Consider the following 8,116-nt stretch of genomic DNA (forward strand, 5'->3'; position numbering starts at 1 on the left):
TTTTTTTTATTAAATGTTTTTGGTATTTTTATTTAATTTTTTAAAATAATTATGACGTCGTCCGATTCTTACGATCGGTCTGACAGGTTCGACCGGTTAAACCAGTGAACCAGTAGCACAGCCGGTTTGTTGACCGATCTAATTCTGAAAACCATGCTATTAATGATCTCACTGATAAGGATAATTCTATGATGAGTTTATCATCTGCATCGCACAAAAAGACTATGTGAGACCACACGTGGATTATGTCATTATACTGGGGCATGCGTTACGTAAGTTATCTACTGCATGTACTTAATTTTTAAAATTCCATTTTGCATAAAAAAATCCACTAATAATATAACTCAACAAAACTATAATATGAAACATACTATAAATAAAGATAAACGAGGATAATATTTAAAAAAAACAATCGTATCATATGCATACATTGAAGTCACCTCAAAATTTGGAGTTTGTTTAAAATGAGAATAAATAATATAAGTGAATCGGAAGAAGCGACGTGAATAATTGAAGATTGGACATGATTAAGAAGTAACAAGAAATGAAAATTGGAAGGGGAAAAAAATAAAAAAGAGTAAAGTAAAGGTATCAACCACTCCATGTTAAAATTTGAACTTGAAGGCTGTGGCACCGTTCGTAGGCACCAGTCAAGAGAAAACGCATGGCTGGTTGCACAAAACCCGGAGTTGAGAAACTAGCGGCACGAGGTTTTGTTTTTCTCTTGCGGTTTCTTTTTCTTCTCTCTTTTTTCCACTACTACTAGTCCTCCCTTCTCTCTCATTTGAGTCCATCCTCCATGTTTAGAAAGTATAAGTCCCCAAAAAGCAAGTTTGAACCTATCTTCAAAACCACAACAAAGTTTCAGATAAAACGGGGTTTCAGCCATATGTAGCAAATTCAAAGTTCTCTCCTGGAAGGAAAAAAACCCAGAAAAACACACATGGGTGCTTCAACTTTCTGAGGTTTTACATGTGGGTGTTCTAAAATGGTCTTCTTCAACACAAGCTCCTATCAGCGTTATCTTTTCCTTTTTTTGGTACTATAGGATATCTGTTCTCTTGGGGTGTTTATTGTTGGAAAGAATTGTTGGGTCTGGGGAGGGATAATTGTTTATTGTTTTCGATGGAATCCATGGAAGGAAGCAGATGGTTTATGTTGCTTGTTGCTTCGATCTGTTGAGGTTTTTCTTTATCTTTTCTGATAGCTAAAGCGGGCCCTTTTGCACTGTTTTGCTTCCTTATACCGATATTTTGATATTTTCCCCCATTTGCACTTATCCGTACACAGAAAAGGAAAAACCCTATCCTTTCACTATCTATATATATTTCTCTCTCTATTGTGACTATTTTATTTATATTTTGGGAAACAACAAAGGGGAGATATTTGATTATGAAAGCTGTATTACAACAGCAGCAGCAAGAAGAGATGTTCAGTGACGATCTGCATGCAGGCGGTGGAAATGAAGGAAACAATTCAGGGTTTGATGGTGTAGTTGAAGAAAGAGAAATCTGGCTTGATAATAGCCAGCAAGATGACGAGTTGCTCGATATTAACGATGCTTCAATTTTCTACGCCGATTTCCCTCCTCTACCCGATTTCCCTTGCATGTCTTCTTCTTCTTCGTCGTCGTCGACTCAGGCACCTGTCAAGGCCATTGCATGTTCCTCCTCAGCGTCCACAGCTTCGTCTTCGTCTTCGGCGGCTTCTTGGGCAGGTTTGAAGTCGGATGCTGATGAAGATACGGAGAGGAAGAATAACGGTCATCCCCATCAGCAGCAGCAGCAGCACCATGGCCAGCATGATCCGGCGGCGTTATCTTCAACTGCGTCCATGGAAATATCTCAGACGGCGGATCAGAACGTCATGGATGGTGTTGACTGTATGGACGTTATGGAGACTTTTGGATACATGGATCCACTCGATAACAATGACTTCTTCGATCCGTCTTCTATATTTCACCACGATGATACTGGTCTAGAGGAGTTTCAACAATATCATCAACAGCAACAGCAGCAGCAAGAACATGAGTCGACTCAACAGAAGCTAGAGCAAGGAGGAGGAGGAGTTATGCGGAGCAAAAACCAGGAAGGCCAGACCCAAGAATATAAAGCGTCAGATGATTTAGCCACGGTGTTCTTGGAGTGGCTCAAGACCAACAAAGAGACCGTATCGGCAGAGGACTTGAGGAGAGTTAAAATCAAGAAAGCCACCATAGAGTGCGCCGCCCGGCGTTTAGGTTGCGGTAAAGAGGCCATGAAGCAGCTGTTGAAGCTTATCCTTGAATGGGTGCAAAACAATCATCTTCAAAAAAGGCGCTTCAAAGAATCAACTGATAATCTCCCTTACCAATACTCTAACCCTAACTCGAATCCAAACCAAATCCTCAACTGCAATTCTATCTTGCCATCCGAACCAAACTCTTATTTTTCTCAGCCGGCATGGATTCCACAACCAGCTTACGCTATTGACTCAGCCGCAGCTGCGGCGCCACCGTTGCCAGGTTTCGCACCGGTAGTTGGGTATATGGGTGACCCTTTTGCAAATGGAGCACCTAATTTTTCTAGCCACCACCACCCTTACCATCCCCCAACAGATTATCAAATGCTGGAATCAGCTCAATCATTGCCACACCCACAATTTGCTTTGGCTTCTCAATACAACTCATTTCCGGACAGTAATCTTCATCAAGCTCCACTTCAACAGCCTTCTGTTTTTCCTTGCGTGAATCAATTTACGCATCAGTATGCGTCGGGCCACAACAATGATCAGAGGCTAGTAAGGTTAGGCTCATCCGCGACTAGGAGGCGAGGAAGAAGAGGATGGCTAGGCAGAGAAGGTTTGCACACCATAGGAATCACAGTCATCATCATAATAATCAACAAAACCAGATCAAGAACCGGAGTGTTGATCAACACGAAAGGCTTGTGAATGATAACTGTGTCGTGGCCGCAGCCCAAGCTAACCCCGGAAACTGGGTTTATTGGCCGTCGGTTGGTGGTGTCCTAGCTTCAAATCCTCCGCTTCTTCCCGGTGATGCCGCTATGGTTCACGCCGTAGAACGATCGGCCATGCAAGGGCAGACTTATCAGCAGCGGCAAGTGGCACCAGATAGACGACAAGTCGGTTTTTGTTATCGTTTTTATTTCATTATTATGATCAGATTCCTCAAGTTAAATGTAGAAACGTAATTAATGATAATGGTTTTGCTTTTTAGGGATGGAAACCGGAGAAGAATTTGCGGTTTCTTCTGCAAAAGTTCTGAAGCAAGCGATGTGGGAAATCTAGGAAGAATAGTGCTGCCAAAGGTAGGATAATTATTCATGGATTATAATTTGAATCTTATTGATGGTAACAAGTTTATCTCCTCGAGCCGTGGGCGGTTCAACCCTTCTGGTTTGGACGGAGATCCACGGCCGGTGAGTTAACGAATGTATGCTGGTGCGAAGGGGTGAACCTCCAACGACGATATAAACTTGTTCCCATCAACGTCTTTTTTTAATAATGATTAATTTTAGCATTCCTTTACCAGAAAGAAGCAGAAACCCATCTTCCAGAGTTAGAAGCAAGAGATGGGATCTCCATAGAAATGGAAGACATTGGAACATCTCGAGTTTGGAACATGCGCTATAGGTATTCTAAAATTTAGCTTTGCTAATGCTGTTTTTCGATAATCTGTTAACATTAGTTCTAAATCACCTTTTTGGTTCCTGCCTTTGTTTTTTCTTCTTCATCTTTATGGAGTTTCAGATTCTGGCCAAACAATAAAAGCAGGATGTATCTTCTTGAAAATACAGGTGCATGCACCTTATTGTCCTTATCAGACTATTCATTTTTTTAATTGTAGTTATCATATTTAACATACTAATGCTTAAGCGATTCCAGGGGATTTCGTGAGGACGAATGGACTCCAAGAAGGAGATTTCATTGTCATATTCAGATGTAAAATGTGGCAAATAGTGAGTACAATTTCACCACTTATTTTGATAGGCATATGTTGTCATACTGTAAAATGAACTAAAATCGAGCTCATCGCAGTTGATACGAGGAGTGAAAGTCCGGCAGCCGGGGACCAAATCAGAGGCCAAAAGACAAGGGAAGTCCCAGAAAAACCAGCAAACGAATTATCCGGCTTCTGCCGCCATCATTGCTGCGTCATCGACGCCAATCACACAAACAGTAAGGTAACAGAGAATTAAATGGGTGCATTTGCAAGCCGTTACCATATTTCGTTGTTGCATGGACAAGTGGACGACCAAAGATCATATATTTTGAGACCCTTTTTCTTCCGATTGGATGTTCTGCTGCCACATATTGGTTTCTCCGTCAAACTTTGGTGCTTTCTCATGTTTAATTACTACAGATAATTCTGTATCCGTGTAGTTCTTTTTCAACTACTGTAAAGTTGTTTAAAATGACACTTCTACTGCGTAGTATATATTATTATATCATGTAGGGAATGTATGACATGAAACTGGCCAGCTATAGTTGTTCGTTGATGGTCGGGAGTGTTTGATGATAATATTAGATAATAATTCATAATTCTACCAAAAGCTTGGTTAATCGGATTTTTTTTTTGGCGGTGATCCAAAAGTTTGGTTTCAACTACATGTGAAGTTATGATTATTCATTTAGTTAATCTGGTGAAAATTTTCTTTGTTTAAAATGACACTTCTACTGCGTAGTATTATTATTATATCATGTATGGGAATGTATGACATGAAACTGGCCAGCTATAGTTGTTCGTTGATGGTCGGGAGTGTTTGATGATAATTATTAGATAATATTTCATAATTCTACCAAGCTTGGTTTAATCGGATTTTTTTTTGGCGGTGAAGATCCAAAAGTTTGGTTTCAACTACATGTGAAGTTATGTGATTATTCATTTAGTTAATCTGGTGAAAATTTTCTTAAAAGATGTTTGAACTTGTTTATACAAATTTTAAATGGTCAAAATACAATATGATAGTAGAAAATAATTATGACTTAACGAAATATTCGAGATCTTATTTTTTTGTAATAATTATATTTTTTAAATAATATTTTTAGGGGAAAGAGGGGAAATTTTTGTTCATGAACATCAAACTTCTAGGAGAGAGAAAGATGCCAATTTAAAATTTTTATTACTTAGATCTAAAATATTGCTTAAATGTTGTATTGATACAAATCATTAATTATTGTACTGATATAAGTATGATCATATTTATGAATTGTATTTGATAACTTAAGATTAATAAATTTATTGTGGTGTTTTTATATCTTATATTAACATATTATTAAAAAAATTATATTATTTATATATAAAATTTTATAGTATTTAAATATAAGTTTTTTCAACGTGCATTAATTAAGGGATTAAAAATAAAAGGTATATACATGTGTTACCGTCATCTGATCAATTCGTACTTATGTAAAAAATGAAAGGTATATGTACGGTGGTCCTTGTTTATATGCAACTTTGTACAGGCTGGTTGTTGATACACTTCAACATGTATAGTCTAGATCAGATATTCAGTTTGTCGTTAATAGAGTGAGTCAGTTCATGCAGTCACCGTTTGACAAACATTGAAAAGCTGTAAAGAGAATTGTTCGGTATCTCAAAGGAACCATGGATCCTGATTTATTTTTTAGTACAAATCCAACCCTCAGAACATTAATTGGATACTCTGATTCAGATTGGGGAACAAACTCTGATGATCGAAGATCAACAACAAGACATTTCATGTTCTTGGGTGGAAACCTTATAGCTTGGAGTTCGAAGAAGCAAGAGGTGGTGTCTCGGTCTTCTATTGAAGCTGAATTCGAAGTTTGACTATTGTTACGTGTGAAGCAACGTGAATCAAGTCTTTGTTATCATGATTAATTATACATCTTGCTTCTACGCCTATCATCTGGTGTGATAATATGAAAGATGAAAAGCCTGCAGTCGTTGGTTTTGATGTGCGCTCGAGTGGAAGGGGTTGTGGGCGAACTGTAAAGGTTGATAAATCTAACCTCTTATGTACTCATTACAAGAAGATCGGCCATGATGTCAGCAACTGCTTTGAAAAAAAAGGCTATCCGGAGTGGTGGAGGAACGAATGAAACAATCTGGTGGAGCAGAATTTCTGCTTCATCCTTGCCATCGGCTGGTTGTGAACGGGGGGTGCAATACGTGTCAATGTAGCAGCCGCTACTGCTTTTGATAGTGTTGCAGGACTGAGCAACAATAACACTACTTCAACACCTCTTTCAGCATTTACGGCTGATCAATGGAAAGCTCTTGCAAACGTGTTTGGTAATATGACTATTTCCAATGATCGTCTGAATGGTAGGTTCAATGAAAGACTTTGGATTATCGACATTGGTGCATCCAATCATGTAACAGGCGATATTTCTTTTTTATTTGATATAAAAGACATTGTTGAATGTCCTGTGGGTCTTCTTAATGGTCAAAAGATTACTGCGACTAAGGATCTGTAAAATTGTCTTCTGCCATCACTTTGCAAAATGTCCTTTATGTTCCAAAATTAAACTGCAACTTATTTTCGGTTTCACAGTTTTGTGATGACACTGATGGAATTGTCCAATTTAACGCATATATGTGTGTTATACAGGACCTAACGAGGAAGCTGATTGGAATGGGAAGTAAGCAAGATGGACTCTACTACTTCAACAAGGAAACCAGTTCTATTCAAGCAATCACCGTTGACAGAGAGACGTCCTCTCTTGCTCTTTGGCACAGTAAAATGGGGAATCCTTCAGAGAAAATAGTGAAGTTACTTCCTCCTATTCGTAATTATAGGGGTAGTATGAATAACGCTTGTGAAGTTTGTTTTCGAGCCAACACTCTTGAGATAGGTTTCCTTTAAGTGACAATAAAGCTAGTCGTATTTTTGAATTGGTGCACATTGATTTGTGGGGTTGTTATATGTCCTTGTTATGTTCGATGAAACTCGTTCGATCAACTGAAAATGAGTTAAGAGGGGTGAATTGACTTTTGAAATTTAGAGAGTAAAGAGAAGAAGGATAGAAAATTTGCACAATAATTTTAGTGGTTATCAACCAAATTTGCATTCACTACCTAAGCTTATCACTTAAGATTTTCAGTTATTTCTTTTTCAAGGATTAAGAGTAACCTTTACAACTCCCTAATTTTTCACTTGACTAAACAAGAACCAAAATCCCTTTACAAAAGATAAGAGATGTAAACAAGAGAACACTTCAAAAGGAAGGTGTTTACAAAATTAAGCTCACTAAAACACACAATATTTACAAGAGAAAAAAATAAGAATGAAAACTCATCTCTTGTATTTGATTGTTTGGATAAGTGTTGTGTCTACTTCTTCAAGTTTCTCAATTTGTTTTTATATGTTGGAATTAATTACTAGCCGTTTCTAGCCGTTGGAGATGATGATTTTGAGTCGTTGGGAGCTGAATTTTTTGCAATTATGCGTAGGGGTTTCGAAACCTTCATTTAAAATTTTGACTATTTGAACAAAGGGTTTTGAAACCCCTAAAAGCTTAAAAACTTTGAATTGTTTTTGTAATGTTTGAATAAATTCAATTTGATCCAAAAATATTTTTGTCCTTATTTGTTATATCAAAATATTTGTTCTACATACCTCTTGTAGGGCTCAATATTTTTTTTGACTATTGTAGATGATTTTTCTCTAGCAGGGTGGGTCTATTTGTTAGTTGATAAAACAGAAGTCTTTTAAATGTTTGTCTTTCGTTGCCATGGTTGAACGACAATTTTCGCAAAAGATTAAAATAGTTAGGAGTGACAATGGAACAAAGTTTCGTTGACTGTTTGATTATTTTTTAGCAACTGGTATTTTGTTTCAAACTTCTTGTGTGGGTACCCCTCAACAAAACGGGAGAGTTGAGCGCAAACACAAACACATTCTAAATGTTGCAAGACCTTTACGTTTTTATGCTCATTTACCTATTTTCTTTTGGGGAGAGTGTGTTTTAGCAGTAGTTCATTTGATTAATAGAACCCCTACTAGTGTTCTTGGCAACATTACTCCATTTGAAAATTTGTTTCGCTACTCTCCTTCTTATGATGCTATTAGAGTCTTTGGTTCCTTGTGTTTTGCTCACAATCAAAAGACTAAATGGGATAAGTTCGAGA

At 37.6% G+C, this 8,116-nt stretch overlaps 1 pseudogene; it reads left to right on the forward strand.

Annotated features, from left to right (window-relative positions):
* Window positions 1–1,392: 1,392 nt before the first annotated feature.
* LOC120186382 lies at window positions 1,393–4,188 on the forward strand (annotated as a pseudogene).
* Window positions 4,189–8,116: the final 3,928 nt, after the last annotated feature.

This window comes from Hibiscus syriacus, unplaced genomic scaffold (assembly GCF_006381635.1).
Source record: "Hibiscus syriacus cultivar Baekdansim isolate YM2019G1 unplaced genomic scaffold, ASM638163v2 tig00113338_pilon, whole genome shotgun sequence".
NCBI classification, from domain to species: domain Eukaryota; kingdom Viridiplantae; phylum Streptophyta; class Magnoliopsida; order Malvales; family Malvaceae; genus Hibiscus; species Hibiscus syriacus.